General features: G+C 36.5%; 1 protein-coding gene across 1 annotated transcript in view; it reads right to left on the reverse strand.

Annotated features, from left to right (window-relative positions):
- Positions 1 to 16,594, reverse strand: part of ARHGAP15 (Rho GTPase activating protein 15) — a 677,082-nt gene that overhangs the window by 223,588 nt on the left and 436,900 nt on the right. The window lies entirely within an intron of this gene.

Consider the following 16,594-nt stretch of genomic DNA (forward strand, 5'->3'; position numbering starts at 1 on the left):
CTTCAGTCTTCTCTGTAACTTAGCCTAAAACTCTTCAGGGTCAACTGGAGATCACATGTCATTGAACAATGTGTCTAGATTCGTGAGGTCCTCGATTCCCAACCTAATTTCAAGTTTTCAAACAAACTTGGACAAAAACTACTATACACAGCAACAAATGCATTTCTAGCAATCCACGGGTTGTAATATAAAAAGAAAATGACGACTTTATTTTGCCCAAGTTTAGAGCGAAGTGTACTACAAGCAAAAGCCCTAGAGAGGAGGAAGGTACTAACCCTGGGAACAGAGCCTGCTCCAGAGATGTCAGTATGAGTTCCTTTCCCTTCTTTGCCTTATGAAACAAAACAAAACAAACTTCCTTCCGTGGTACCTGACTAGGAGACAGAGCCATTTGATGCCAATTTATTGCTACCTTTCAGAACAACTGTACTCAAGGTAATACTCAGTCACAAGGGTGTCTGAACTTCAGGCTGAAACTGTAAATGTTATTCTTGAGGTAGGTTTGCCAAGAAAAAGTACTAGAGGTCAGATATAGTACTGAAGGGGACGGTATGGAGTAATACAGCCATATAGCAAAGAAAAAGAAAGAAGAGGATAAATGAGTACCCAAAATACATAGGCACCATCCTGGAGTTATTCTTGTTCAGAATCCACATTTTGCCCCATGAGAAATTTCATTATTTGGTTTATAATTGTCTTCTTATGCTTTCAGGGTTTCAGACTTATTACAACTTTAACTCTGTAACCTAACAATATTAGCTATAAAATCCTGTTATAAACATGAGTTAAAAGTTTAATATTTCACAATGTTTAATGAGCGAAAAGCATTTTGCTTGTTCACCATGCTGTTAAACAGGAAAATGACAATAAATGATTTAGGACTTGAGGTATGAAGATGTGTCCTCACTCTTACATGCCATGTGCACTAGAAACATCGAATAAGAGATTTCAAACACGCTGCTGTTCACAGTACAGTATTTCTACAATCTTCAACAATTTTAGTTAAACAGAAGTGCTGTAACCTTTTTTTGTTTGCTCTTGTTTTAGTTTTGGTAATAAAATTGATGGCAATTTTAACATGCGGTATTTTAAGAATTCATTAAACTCTTCTCTACACAAAACATTACCCTGCTAATTAATCCATGGGATTAAATGCAATATCCTTCATATGTTAAAAGTCCCTATACTCTGGTCTGTAAAGATATGGGAAAATATGGCCAAACTATATTATTTTAACCTGTGATCTTCTTTTAGAGCTACTGGTATTGCTTTTTGCACATGGAACTCTAATTGTTTCTGTTGGCTCCTCAGGCATCTACAATCTAATTCTAGAACTATTTTCAGTTAAGAAAAGTTGCTTTCTATCATTAATCTAATCTCTAGATTAATAAGTTTTCTTTTAGCTTACTCGCTACAAATAATTATTTTATCTGCTCCTACTCATAGACAGCTTGTGAAAAGAAGTCTGGTTCTTCTTTTCTGGTGGGAAAAGAATTTGAATGGAAAACATGGTCATACATATATCAGACCAAGGATTAAAAGATGAACATTATACGTGAGGAAACATTTCAAGAAGGTTTCACTATATTAGTTTTTCCAAGTTAGTATTCCAAGCCCATTTTGGATTATGTGTGAAAAGTAAGAACTCTGCACTGTAACAGGTGCTGGCAGGAAACTCCCATTAAAGCTTATGGAAGTTATGCCTGTAAAGTCTTGGCATCTGAGAAAATTCTCTCATAAGAATGCATCGTGCATCAGATTTTTCTCACTGCAAAAACAATACAAGGCTGTAACTGCTTCACCATATTCCCAGTCACTATTTGGCTAACACCATCCTTCAGTGATGACACCTTTGGTGACCTTGTGCTATATGTAAAGTATATATCAGCTTTAATTTCAACATGGCAAATGTGCATCATCTTCTGTATATAACAATAGAGATGCTGGTCTACCATCTGTCTGTCCTAATCACTAGAAAGAATTTTTTCCTGTGGAGTCAATGAATTTGTACTAATTCGCCCATATTCTGAAGTGTGACTTTTCATATACAACCTGTCAAATGTTTAAGAGAATTACTGAAGTTAAGAATACTGTTTGGAGTACCAGGTAGTAAATGATATAGGCTTTAAATGTATTGTACTGACTCATGTTGGAAAGCATTAGCATTATTTATGGCACATAGTAGGTGCTTAATAAATGTCATCTTTGTTTTCCTTACATAAATCATACCTTGTCTGTATGACCACAACTTCAAAGACTAATAGTGTAATTCTTTGCAAGTAAACTTGCCTACCTTAAAGTTAACAAGTAATATCTCTCTGATAAAGTTCAATTTTCAGCCTATTCATCCTATATGTTAAATTGTTTTTACTGACATTTGCCTGCTGGATACAACTGAAAAATTCCCTGATTTTATTTTATAAATCTACTAGTTATAAAGAATTTGATTTAAACTCAATAGGCAATTTGAGTTTAAAGCATTTATCAAATTAGGGAGTGACATAAAAACTTAAACAGTAGGGGATGCTAGAAAGAGTCTCCTGAAAATAACTGTGAGCCTGTATGTATATCTAGGTTAGTGGCTACACTGCAGATTAAATGTTACTAGCTTACATTTATATTTGTATTTATACCTTTAAGTGTGCTTTTTGTATATCAATAAATATTTTGAGGAAAAAGTCCTCAGTTGGGGTGATATAGCTGCCTTCCAGAACACACACACACACACACACACACACACACACACACACACACACACACACCCAGCACCAACCCAGGCAATCTGCCAAAGTGTGGTTGTTGTGAAAAAGGTTTTGCTTTAGGGCAATAGCAAACTAGCTCACCACCCTGCTGCCCTGTCCACTCCTCACCACATGATTCTTTGCTGTATCCTTAACTTCCCCTCCTACAGTGAGGGAACATTTCTTTGGACTGTTTTATTGCCAATACATTTTTACTTTGTATGATGAAATGAAACAAGGGACTGGTTTCATTAGAAGGAGAGGTAAACAGAGCATTAATTAAATTTGCTGATGATACTAAATTGGGAGGAACTGTGGACATCTGTGAAGACAAAAGAATCATACAAATGGACTTAAGGAGTTTAGAAATACGAGCAGGAAATAATAAAATGAGATTCAGCCTTAAATAATGCAAGCTAATACATTTGGGAAAAGATAATCAGAAACACGGCTATTCAGTGGATGGTAGATGCCTGGAAAGTGGTGATGGTGAAAGAGACCTGGGGGTGATAATGGGAAAAATTGTATACAAACTTACAGGGAAGTGGGCACAGTGCCTGGAAGTTTATATATATAAAGCAGTTTTTGAACCAGAAACATGATAGTTCTACACTTATGACATTGACAGATCTCAAAAGCATCAAATTTGTATTTAGTTAATTGAATCTCTCAGGTTTATGAAACATTTAACACTATTTGTTGAGAGAGCGATTTTTCCCTCTTAAGGATGAGAAAGCTACTTTTGTCTGAAACCTGTCCCGAACACCAGAGCCACTGCTATATTTTGGTCCTGTTTTATCCTGTTATAAACTATTGCTAACATGGTATGTCACATAGCTATGACATAGATATATGTCATCATATATATGTATGATATCAATATAGATATTGATATGGATATACATACATATCATACCATGATACAAATGTAAAACAAAACAACTCTTTTAAGACAGTTTCACTTTTCCAGATCATATAACTTTACTCTGTGTTCCAAGAGACATTTAATGACTCTTTTTTCTAGCAGGTCAATGAATCTTCAGTACACAATTTGATTCTCTAAGGATGTATACACGGATGGATGAATGAAATCTTGGATAGCATCTATTTATCCATTCAATCATCCCTGATGCCTTGAATCCCTTCCATATGCAAGCTCTGGTGTGCTGAGCAGTGAGGAGGCAGAGAGGAGCCAGACAAACCCTAGACTCCAGGACTCACATTCTAGATGAAGAAACAGATATGAAACTAGCCACTATGGTCCCATGCAGTAGGGTGGTATTGGGGAAAGCAATGCTCTTCTTGGAATACTGTGGAGGGAAGAGTGCTAATAATGCTCAAGAGACTACAGAGAGGTGACTGAATATATGAGTCAGAGAATATTCATCTGTGAGGGGGAAGCTTGTACTATGCCCAAGAGGATGAGTGCAAATTTGGCAGGTAAATGGATATGGAAAGGGTCTTTAAGGAGAGAAAACCATTCATGGATGGAATATCAGCCTTTGGAAAACTTCATGTAGGTGGTGCATAGGAAGCTGTTTATGAGGTTATAAAGCTGGACAACAGACAGAGGTCATATGCTTATCCTTTCTATGATAATAACTAGTGTGAAATTTTGTTTATTCTGATGGACAGTTCTCAGAAGGGATGATATGATCCTATTTATATTTAAGAGGGATAATTTTGGCAGCACTGAGAAGAATGACCTGGGCAGAAATAAAAACAAAGTCAATGATATCAATTAGAGGGTTTATATCAAAATAAATTATGGAAGCACAATTAAGGCCATGGGATGTGAAAGGAAGAACCAGATTTAAGAGACAGCAAAAAAGTAGAATTTGGGACTCTCCTGGCAGTTCAGTGGTTAAGACTTAGCTTTCCAAAGCAGAGGGTGCAGGTTTGAACCCTGGCCAGGAAGTGAAGATCTCACATGCCTTGTGGCCAAAAGACCAAAACCATAAGATGGAAGTAATACTGTAACAAACTCAGTAAAGACTTTTAAAAAATTGTAAAAAAAAGTAGAGTTCATGAGACTTGATGAAAGGTGTTGTACACAATGAAGAGAAGGATCTAAGATGTCCAGTGAATTTCCTTTTAGGGCAATGGGCAAAACAGGTCATGAATCCACTGGCTGAGGTAAGGACAAAAGGAGACAGAGCAGGTTTTTGAGGAAAGGTACAAGCTCAGCTTGAAAATGTTGAATTTGTGATGGCAGAAAAAAAATTTCAAAAATGATTGTTCCAGCTTACACTTCTCGATATCTATAGGCCCCTTCCAGTGTAGTCAGTGTTCTCTACAGGGATTTTAATCTGTTAAGCTGTGGTACATATACACCATGGAATATTACTCAGCCATTAAAAAGAGTTCATTTGAATCAGTTCTAAAGATATGGATGAAACTGGAGCCCATTATACAGAGTGAAGTAAGCCAGAAAGATAAAGACCATTACAGTATACTAACACATATATATGGAATTTAGAAAGATGGTAACGATAACCCTATATGCAAAATAGAAAAAGAGACACAGATGTACAGAACAGACTTGTGGACTCTGGGAGAAGGGGAGGGTGGGATGTTTCGAGAGAACAGCATTGAAATGTATACTATCCAGGGTGAAACAGATCACCAGCCCAGGTTGCGTGCATGAGACAAGTGCTCGGGGCTGGTGCACTGGGAAGACCCAGAGGAATCAGGTGGAGAGGGAGGTGGGAAGGGGGATCGGGATGGGGAATACATGTAACTCCATGGCTGATTCATGTCAATGTATGACAAAACCCACTACAATATTGTAAAGTAATTAGCCTCCAACTAATAAAAATAAATGAAAAAAAAAAAAACCCCAGCAAATTAAAAAAAAAAAAATTGTTCCTAGATCTCAGATCTGAGTATAAAAAACTAGCTTGAGGAGTCATGCCTATATCAGAACTTTAAAGTCACTGAAAGAATCACTGAAGTTTTAGGGTCACTAAGATTACACTGAAGAACTGACTAATTTGAAAAAACCCTGATGCTGGAAAAGATTGAAGGTGGGAGGACAAGAGGATGACAGATGATGAGATGGTTGGATGGCATCACCGACTCAATGGACATGAGTTTGAGTAAACTCCAGGAGTTGGTGATGGACAGAGAGGCCTGGCGTGCTGCAGTACATGGGGTCGCAAAGAGTTGGACACAACCGAGTGACTGAACTGAACTGGGATCACACTGAAAGAAATAGTAGCATGAAATGTCAGTCAAGAATTAAATCCAAAGGAAATGCATATTTTCTTTTTATGCTGTCAAACTCTAGGCAAAACACATAATATATCCAATACTATGCTATGCAGTTTTACTTACATGCCAACTGCCCACTTTCAAGACAAAAGTAAAGAGAGCTTACAATACTGGGATTACAATAACTTCTGTTAGGTGTCCCACCACTCTGTAGGGAGACTTAAGGGTTAAGTTAGCCCAAGTTATCAAAAATGCAAAACATAACAAGAAGAACATACTTTTTTAAAAAAGAAAGACAATAGTCCTATTTTTAATAACACTGGTGTATTCAGTCTTTATGTAGCTTTTGATAGCATCAGCAGAATTTAACATTTTTGTGCTGTGAAGTAATTTTGAGAAAATGAAATCAATGTCCAATAGCAAAACTATGTCAGAATTTAGAGTACTGCTATCCTTTGTTCATTAGTTTCAAATTGATAGGTCTGTGTAGTTGACCACATCTTTCTTATTTCAAATTCTTTGACAGATTCTTTAAACTAAAAAAAAACAAACAAACAAAAAAAAACTATCATGAAACTAAGAAATTCCTGAGATCTACATAGAAAAGAAACACTAAATCAGGACAATGAGATGTTTACAGGAAAGTAAACTAACACAGAGGAGCACTGAGATGGTATTCCAAGTCTGAATTAAAGGAGAAGATGTGGTGCTTAACTTTCTGTGGGGTTATGGGACCAGAGCCTTTGCCTGGCTATTCACATACATGTCACTTACAAGTCATAGTTGCCATTCAATCACTTAATTAAGAACAGCAGGCTATTGGTGTTGAAATAGTGCCTAATGGGATATGACTTCCTCTGATGAAACGAGCAGAGAATGGATGTTCTATTAGCTGCTGAATTTAAATGTAATTTCCAAAAAATGATGGGCATAAAATCTTTAAGTAAACATAACTGTGAATGTTTAGCATAGCTGAGTGTCAATGGGAAAGAATGATGTCATTTAGAATAATATAATATCTTCAGAAATGTTTTAAATGTTTTTAAAAAAATGCAAACCACACTACTCTCTGCACATCCTGTAGCTGCCTTCAACCAACAACTGCTGGTTATTCATCTTTTTAGTTTCAAGCATGTGCAGGTGTAGCAATGGTGTGCAACTTTCCAATGAAGATTTAAACGATGTTGAATATAATTTACCCACTTTTTTTTATCATTTATTGAGACTAAGTCATGTGCTAGGTACTGAGTGAACAATTAAAAATGAAACCACTCTCCCTACAGGGAGGAGCACAAATGTACTAAAGGAAATATTTTAAATATTTTTTCTTTGATACATGGTGCTTTCACCTTACATCTCAGGGCATTCTTATTTCTTTAAAAAGAGTATGACTTTACACTCTGGGTCTACAGTATACTAAACCTCAAGAATACTTCCAGCAGTATCATTTCAGAGCTATTTTGGTTTTGCATGGTTAGTTTTCCTTTTGAAAGCGTCCTGCCCTTGATTTTTTTTGTTGTTGTTTGTTTTTTTCCAAACTGAAGATAAAAAGTGGATTGAAGAGTATAAAATTTGGCAAAAAGGAATAAAACTAGCAAATAAAAGATTATTTGAACCCAGGAAAAACATTTCTAACTCAATAGCTTGTTAGACTATAAGATAACTCTCATAGAATTTAGAAGAAACTCCAAGACATGAATCTACTAAGGAGATGGGTAAAGTACTTTAAAGCATCCTATGGAGGAAAATATGCCATGTTCAATTATGTAGACTGATACAACCATTTCTCCTGAAATCTGTATGTCTCTTTTAATGTATATGGAGATTAATGATTAATGTTCAAATTGAATACACTTCATCTGAAAGTGTAAAAATTCCTTGGAAAGGGCAATTTTTTCTAGACATTTAGAAGGGAATACTATTCACTAGGAAACCCACAAAAGAGTATAATATTTTGGTCTTATTCATAACTTCCTAAATTAACTTAAGGCTTCTCAATGATTATACATTTTTAAGCTCTAGGGAAATGCCTATAAAAATATGATGTATAAATTCTTGTTCAACTAATAAAGGACATATTAATTCAAAAAACAAAGTGACACTTGTGAAAGTGTTGATGACTATTTTTTTTTGATGACTTCTTTTTTAATCAATGGGTTCACATTATGCAACAAGAATAAAAATATTTAAAAACTACAAATCCATTTTTGGATCTAAAGGCAACAAATATTTGAAAATCTCTAACTGCCTTATTATTATCATTATTATTATTGCTACTACACTCAATTTCTAAAAACATGAAAGCTTTCCAAATGCATGTGATATTTTTTTTTTCTTCAAATTTTGTAAACATTTGCTTTCAGGCTTAAACATCCTGCCAATTTTCAGCCAAGATTATTTTTATGGTTGAACTATTAACTTCTGAATATGGGGGTTTATAATGGGAAAAACTTCCAGACCCAGAACTCCCATCATATAAATGACACCACTAAAGGATAATTTAGAGTATTACATCTTGACATGTTGAGGTGTTGCCTTATTTAAACCCTCCATCCACAACAAGAGGCTAATTTCCTAGGGTAATAATTTTGGCTCTGTTTCCTTACAACTGACTCCAAGGGAAATGTATGTTAAGAACCTAAACTTTAGAAAGGGAGTGGGAGTGGGGGTGGAGGTTGGAGATTGGACTTAGGCTTTATCTAGAAAGAGACATTATTTATTCGTATGCATTCTGGACTCAAAAGTGTGGGAATATCCGCTGACTGACTTGACCAGAGCTACATTGCTGGATCTGTTAGATAGCCTTTCGGTTATTGAACTGCACACTCATTTCTCTGTTAACTTCTGTTATAGTTAACTCTCTCTCTTTTCTTTTTTTTTTTTTTTTTTTGATAATAAGACTGCTGTGTATTGCTCAGCATAGATAAATGTCATTAAAAGGCACTAATAAGTACAGTGAATTAATTAGTAACCACATCTTTGTACAGAAATTGTGAACATTCAGAATTTGTGAACATTCATGGCAAGATTCAACTTACAAGCATTTTCTGCAGTAAGAGTACATTTCTCTGGAACAGGGAGTTAGGTATCAGGTAACTATGGCAGAGATGGTAACTGGTTCAACAGTCTGTCTTCTCTTCATTACAGACCTCACAAGCATGCCCTTTTATCCACATTTGTTTTCGTAATTGCAAAACACAGCTTTTTTCTCTCTCTCCACCTTGTCATCTCTGATTTCTTTTGGTTGTCTTTTCCCAGTTTCTCTTTTATACTCTTGCGGGCTGTTTCCTGTTTACTCTTTTTTTTGATTTTGTCTTCCCCTCTAGCCCTGAATGTGGCTTTCTTACAGACACAGAGGCCCCAGCATGACTATCCCAAAGAGCCAATTCCAACTTGGACCTAGCACAACACGATCGCTGTCAGGAAGGTGGCAGTCACTGGGTTGCATTAAAACAAAACAAAATAAAACACAAAATACCCAAACAAACAAACAAACAAATAGACCCACTAAACTGGACTTAGTTTTAACTCAGAAGTAAAAACTAAAGGAAATTTGCTGTAAACTTTCACGGAGCTTCTTTGAGGATCAGTGCTGCTGTAAACGCATGGGGATGCCTAACTTTAGGCATAAAAAGCAAGCACTTAAAAAAAAAAAAAGGAAGACATAGGTCAGTGCCCTGAGAAACATTTTTGTTCAGTCCCACAAATATTCTCTAGGGAAAAGGGAATAGTGCTTATCTTGAACTCTTGATTTTATTTTTTGAGCATGTAATTTTTATCAGTTTGTTTTGTTTTCATTACTTTTTATTTTTTCACTTGCTGCTTATAAAACTAGCAAGCAGAAGTCTCTCTGGAACAAGATATAATCATAAAAGTTTTTAAGAATCTCGTCACCAACTAAACAGTACAAATTGCACATTCTTCATGGAAGTATCAGCCTCTGGTGCGTGCCTGGATCCAACTATAATAGATTATTCCAAAGTGGGAAAGAATGAACAGTGCAAAATTAGCAGAACTGGGAGCAGAGTTTGCCTAAGGAAGGCATTATGACCAGCCCTTCAGGGGTCTAGATCACCGGGCACTGGAAAAAGACTATGTAGTTTTATTTCTGCCAGTGAACACTTGGTAGGATCTCAAGACCGTGTCAGACTGGTGCACTGGATCTGGTGCATCACACCTATACTATAATCGGGTCTGTTCTTTTTATAATAAGTACATACATGTGCATGTCTCACTTAATTTGCAAATACCTATTAGGGAGGCATGCACTATATAAAATAGTAAACATCCTTGTATTTCTGTAGTCCCTGTTCTGAATTTTTATGATTCAGTAAGTATATCCAGGAAGTTATAAGTGTATAACTATACCTTCTTGTGATATTAATAAGTACGCCCAAATAAATATTGACACAATAAGAGAAGGCAGTTTGGTCTGTAATGTCACGGAATTCTTAATCTGCCTTTTTCTCAAACTTCACGTAACAGCAGGGGAACTACCAAAAAGAAACAGTTAAGGTATAATAATAATTTTAGTCATTCTTTTTCCAAGTTGCTATAATCTACCCAAAGATAACTAATTGTTCAAAGTAAACATTCCACTCTGACCACAAAAGGAATCCATTACACAAACATATAATTCACAGTCATTTTTAGTGGGTTGTAAACAGTTTGGAATGAGCATAAAATGGGACAAAAATCAAAGTGAGCATTTTGAAATGAAAAAGTGTTTGCTACAAAAGGTCAGTCCCTTTGCTTGGCAAACTATGTAGAAAAGCCTGGGAAAATGCTGATCACACAAGCAATGAGGGAATTTTAAAGCCAACAGCCTCCTTGTTTCTTTAAACAGACATCGGAACCTATAACTGGATCCTGTCAAACAAACGACAGCAAAAAAATATAACAGCTGCTAAGAAGTCAAGGAGAGAGATAAAGTTTTCGGGGCTAAGGACCTTCTCAGAATAGACTAAAGGTCTTTCTTAAATCTTTAAGCAAGGTTATGGATCCCAGGGTGGCTTTTAGGCACCAAGTCAAATATGCAATTTTGTGTATCATTCCTGTCATAGTATTTTGTGTTCCAGAAAAAAAGAGAGAGGACAAAATTGTTGGTTAGCATCTGCTGAGGCATTCTGCAAAGTAGCTTATAGCTGGAATCATCAAATTTGGAAGACCTGGTATCATTTATTTTTAATGGTAGCAAAGAAAACCATATAATATAAAACTTACCATTTTAAGTGTACAGTTAAGTAGTGCTGTGTTCACATTGTTCGCAACAGATCTCTAGATATTATTTTAAATTTGTTATATAGTTCAGGGGCATAGTAACCTGAACTGGGAATCAAGGAGGAAGAATGAGTTGTTAAACCATATTCCAAAGGATGAATGCCAATCCAAATGCAACTTAAAAATTGTTTTAAAACCAGCCCTATTCCCTTACAAGCAAAAAATATATTGGATGCATAAAAGTATATTTAGTGTAGAAACATGTTCATTCGTTTAGCTAACTCCATTATTATATAGAAAAAAGTCTTTGGCAATGTAGGGCATTGTTCCATGGAAAAAGGACTGGTTCATCATTCATGGCATGTTCTTTTGGGTATCTCACACCAAGTGACTCCTTGTGTTACACTGTTACAGTATATCAAGAAAATAACCTGGGAAATAGGTGTCATTAAACTTCTGGTCTTATCAGGAGGCTAAAACCAGAAGAGTGTGTGTTTATTATTCAGGGCTTATTATGTCATTTAAAATATATTCTAAATGAAAACTAAATATATATATGTATATTAAGGTGAATAACATGATATACATAGACATAGCAAAATGACAAGCTAATTAACATATCTCCTTACATAACTACCAATTTTTCTCTGTGTTGAGAGCATCCAAAATCTACTCTTAGCTTATTTTCAGTATTCAACACAATATTGTAAACTCTGGTTATCATGCCTATGTAAAAGGTCTCTAGACTTTTTCATCCTGCATAACTTCAACTTATGCCTTTGATCAAGATCTTTCCACGTCCCCCACCCCCTATCATGCCAGTTTTAAGCAAACTTCTATTTTTTAAATTATTATTGTAGTGGTTGTTCTTTCTTCCAGCACAATATCTATTCTTTTCTTTCATAGGACTTATCACAGTTTGTTTAATGTGTATCTCCTCTATATTTTCAGATGGTAGCATGGGCAATGATACAGAATAGGTATCTGAGCAGCTAACTACCTGTTGCTGAACTGCAGTAACACCAGTTCTGTTACTTCATTCAGCCAATATTACTGAGTGTTTACAATGTGTCACATACTATGTGGGGCTCTTTCCAAATGACTGGCCTTCACAAAAAACAGTCAGTTACAGACTTTTCACACACACACAGAAACATATGGATTAAGGTTTTAGTACTAATTATACCAGTTTAGATGAAGTACTTTCTTTAGTTCATATCGCTAGGTCCTTGTCTCTAAGTGATACAAGTGACTCTACTTTTAAGAAAACAATTTCTATATACCTCTTAGATCATCGTAAACTACAGAAAGCATTTCACAAAGTGATGAAAACTGAACTTCTCTCTGTTTAGCTCTACATACCACCCATATGTCACAATGTCATCCCCTACATGCTTGTTCCTCCAGGCCTTAAAAAAAATTGTCAGATTATCTCCTGCTTTTGGTCAGTTTACCATGTCTATTGAGCATTAGCTGAATAATCATTCAATATTTTTGTACACTTTTCTCTAGAAGAAGAAACATAATTCAATTTCTCACTGGTTATTTATAATTACACACACACACACACACACACACACACACACATATAGTCCAAAACTGTAAAGGCAAGGCAAAGGAGAATGAACCACTTGGAAAAGTTTTAAAAACTAACACACTCCTTCACTGTTGGCCCTCCCAAGTTCTGTGTCTATTTTCTGGACTACACAGACAATGTCAGAAACCACAGAAATAACTTTAATCTAGTTACAATAGTTGGTAAGGAGGAGAATGCTCTGGTGGTTTAGAGGAATAAAGGAAATCCAAATCAAGATAAAGAAACATACTAAACAAGTGATTCGTTAAATTGGTTTACATTCGGCTCATTAAGAGATTTTCTTCTAGGCATGTCCAAGAGATTCAAAATTTAAAATGCAACTAATACCCTTATTGCAGAAAGTGAAGAAGAACTAAAGAGCCTCTTGATGAAAGTGAAAGAGGAGAGTGAAAAAGTTGGCTTAAAGATCAATATTCAGAAAACTAAGATCATAGCAGCCGGTCCCATCACTTCATGGCGAATAGATGGGGAATCAGTGGAAACAGTGGCTGACTATTTTTCTGGGCTCCAAAATCACTGCAGATGGTGACTGCAGCCATGAAATTAAAAGACGCTTACTCCTTGGAGGGAAAGTTATGACCAACCTAGACAGAATGTTAAAAAGCAGAGACATTACTTTGTCATCAAAGTATAGTCAAGGCTATGGTTTTTCCAGTAGTCATGTATGGATGTGAGAGTTGAACTATAAAGAAAGTTGAGCACCTAAGAATTGATGCTTTTAAACTGTGGCATTGGAGAAGACTCTTGAGAGTCCCTTGGACTGCAAGGAGATCCAACCAGTCCATCCTAAAGGAGATCAGTCCTGGGTGTTCACTGGAAGGACTGATGCTGAAGCTAAAACCCCAATACTTTGCCCACCTGATGAGAAGAGCTGACTCATTTAAAAAGACCCTGGTGCTGGGAAAGATTGAGGGCAGGAGGAGAAGGGGATGACAGAGGATGAGATGGTTGGATGGCATCACCGACTCAATGCACATGGGTTTGGGTGGACTCTGGAAATTGGTGATGGACAGGGAGGCCTGGCGTGCTGTGGCTCATGGGGTCGCAAAGAGTTGGACATGACTGAGTGACTGAACTAAACTGAATACCACTTTGCCAAGGATGGATAAAGAATACATTTTTTGCCAAGGACTGGGTAGGATATCCCTGGGGGAAGACTAGAGAAGCATGGGCAAATTGGTTCTGCCAAGTGTAAGCAACTAACTGAATGAATGGATGAACAGAGGAATGAATAAGTAAATGGTGAGAGATGCCCTCCTGATGTTGCTTCATTTGTAATCAAGAATGTTAGAAGCATTTAGGGCTTCCCTGGTAAATCAACTGGTAAAGAATCCGCCTGCAATGCAGGAGACCCCAGTTTGATTCCTGGGTTGGGACGATCCCCTGGAGAAGGGATAGGCCACCCCCTCCAGTATTCTTGGGCTTCCCTGGTAGCTCAGATGGTAAGGAATCCGCCTGCAATGTGGGATACCTGGGTTCGACCCCTGGGTTGGGAAGATCCCCTGAGGAGGGCATGGCAGCCCACTCCAGTATTCTTGACTGAAAATCCCCATGGACAGAGGACCCTGGTGGGCTATAGCCCATGGGGTCGCAAAGAGTCGGGCATGACTGAGCGACTCAGCACAGCACAGAAACATTTCAAAAATATTACTGCAGTTTGTAAGTGATTTTTTTAAGGTGGGGAAAATAATCTCAAGAAAAAAGAAAGGACTTGAGAAAAAAGAAGGGAAACAAGTAGTTTTTATGTAACAGCTGATGTGCTGCTGTAGGCAGGACTGAGACCCTTTTCCTAAGTCTGTGAGAATAAACAGACAGTTTTCATTAAACGTGCCTTTCCCATAACAGGTCCATAAGCATTTCCCATGACTCTGCAGTTGAGTATCTTGGCTGGAAGAGGATCTGGCCATTAGAAGGAGGGCTCTAGATATGCTGAGTCCAGCCGTGCTGAGAGACTTGGCCACTTTATATGTTACTTCCTAATACCAACCCCAGCACAAAATGTCATCAGAAACCTACATAAACATTGGACTTATATTCACATAAATTATTTCTGTACTGAGGGGCTTTATGCCAGAATTTAGCAAAAACAACACTTTGAGTAAACAGAATTGGCATATAAACATAAGAATATTAATCCAACAAAATGATCATAGAAAAACATAATCAACAGCACACACTTGTAAATCTTGTAGCGATGTGAGAGCTTTGTCTTGTGACTCTGAGTTTTTGTTGAACATTTCCATAGAGCTCCTTTAAGCTAATATTGCCAAAATACTTTGACTTATGGCTGCTTTATGGAATTGTAGTCTTCGAGTTCCATTAAAACATTTAGGAATTTTATTAATAATCATTCCATGCGATCAGTGCCTATCTAGTGCTGAATCTACAAATTCATTTTAAGAGAAAACATTGAGATGATGAAATATAAGGCCAAATATAATTGCCCCTGTCAGCAAAAACATGGTCTTATTTTATTAAAAATCACCGATAAAATGCCATGAACAAAACATACAGTTTCTATTTATGGGCATTTTCAATTCTGCAATACCCTGGTATCTGCATGCCACAAGGCTGTGTCTAGCAGAGTTTTCATTTTGCCTGGGGTATATACAGAAATAGAGAGGTATAAAATCCTTTTTTAAATGTGCACACATCTTATTATGCACAGCTTCCCCCAAAGTCCTATTTGGATTTTTGTTCTAATATGACGGTGCTTACACTGTCAGTACTGAGTATTTATAAGTGAGTGAAGATTTCCAGAAAATGATGATAATTTAACTATTGGCAATAATAACATTATAACATTTTCAGTGATCCATTTGGCTCTAAGTATTTATTAAATAATATTTGTTCCTAAAATATGTACTTACACAATTAAATGAGATTGTAACATGCAACAAAAGGACTTTTCTCTCTAAACTCCAATTGATTCCACTCCTCACAGATACCTCTCCTTGTGTTTATTCTGCTTTTACTATTTTCTACTCTCTCTCTGAACTCTCAGCTCTTCTCTCTGATGTGTTGATGTGCTTTTCCCCAAAGCTGCTCACTTTATCCACTCTCTCTACCCACTTGTCCCCTTCTTGTTATTCTCTCATTCCTTACTGATATGGGAATAATAGGATCCCAAGGCTGTCCTTACAGTATAATTAAAGTATGAATTTCCAGGAGTTGGAAATTGCAGACCATTTTTATTATGTTTCTATAATAAAGCCAGGTAACATTGAGAGAATTAAAATGGCTTTTCCCTAGCAGATAACTTGGTAAAGATTTCTTCCCTTGGTTCTATTGTTTTAAGAGACTGGGAGCTGAAAAGGGGAATAGATTCACCAATTCTTTTTCTGAAAACACCTCTATCTTTTACATGATATATATCCCCCTAGATCCTGGGAATATGTTGTAAACTTGTAACAGATGGTGATGAAGCTTCACATTTTTATACAATATAGTTTTTGAGATTCTGCATCTACTGTATGTATCTTCCAGGGAAAATGACCTTGAATGAATGAAGTCAGAGTCTGAAGGAAAAACACCCTACAGATAGACTACCATAGAAATAATGAGTCAATTGGGTTTTGCTTTGTTCTCCTCAGTAAGATGAGATAATTTCAGAGGAAAACTAGAATGTTGAAATATAGGAATCAAAGGTCATCTTAACACTGGAGGTGTATCTGTTAATTGTTCCAGCAAAACTAGTTAGGCATGTCCTGTGCTGAACAGATACACGTGGAAAATGGAACATCACTGTTTGTAAGTAGGAGACTATTTGTTTCACTGGGTAATGGGGGCTTACCAAAATTTGTTCTGGCACAATGTCTACCAG

Source organism: Odocoileus virginianus, chromosome 13, assembly GCF_023699985.2.
Source record: "Odocoileus virginianus isolate 20LAN1187 ecotype Illinois chromosome 13, Ovbor_1.2, whole genome shotgun sequence".
NCBI lineage: Eukaryota > Metazoa > Chordata > Mammalia > Artiodactyla > Cervidae > Odocoileus > Odocoileus virginianus.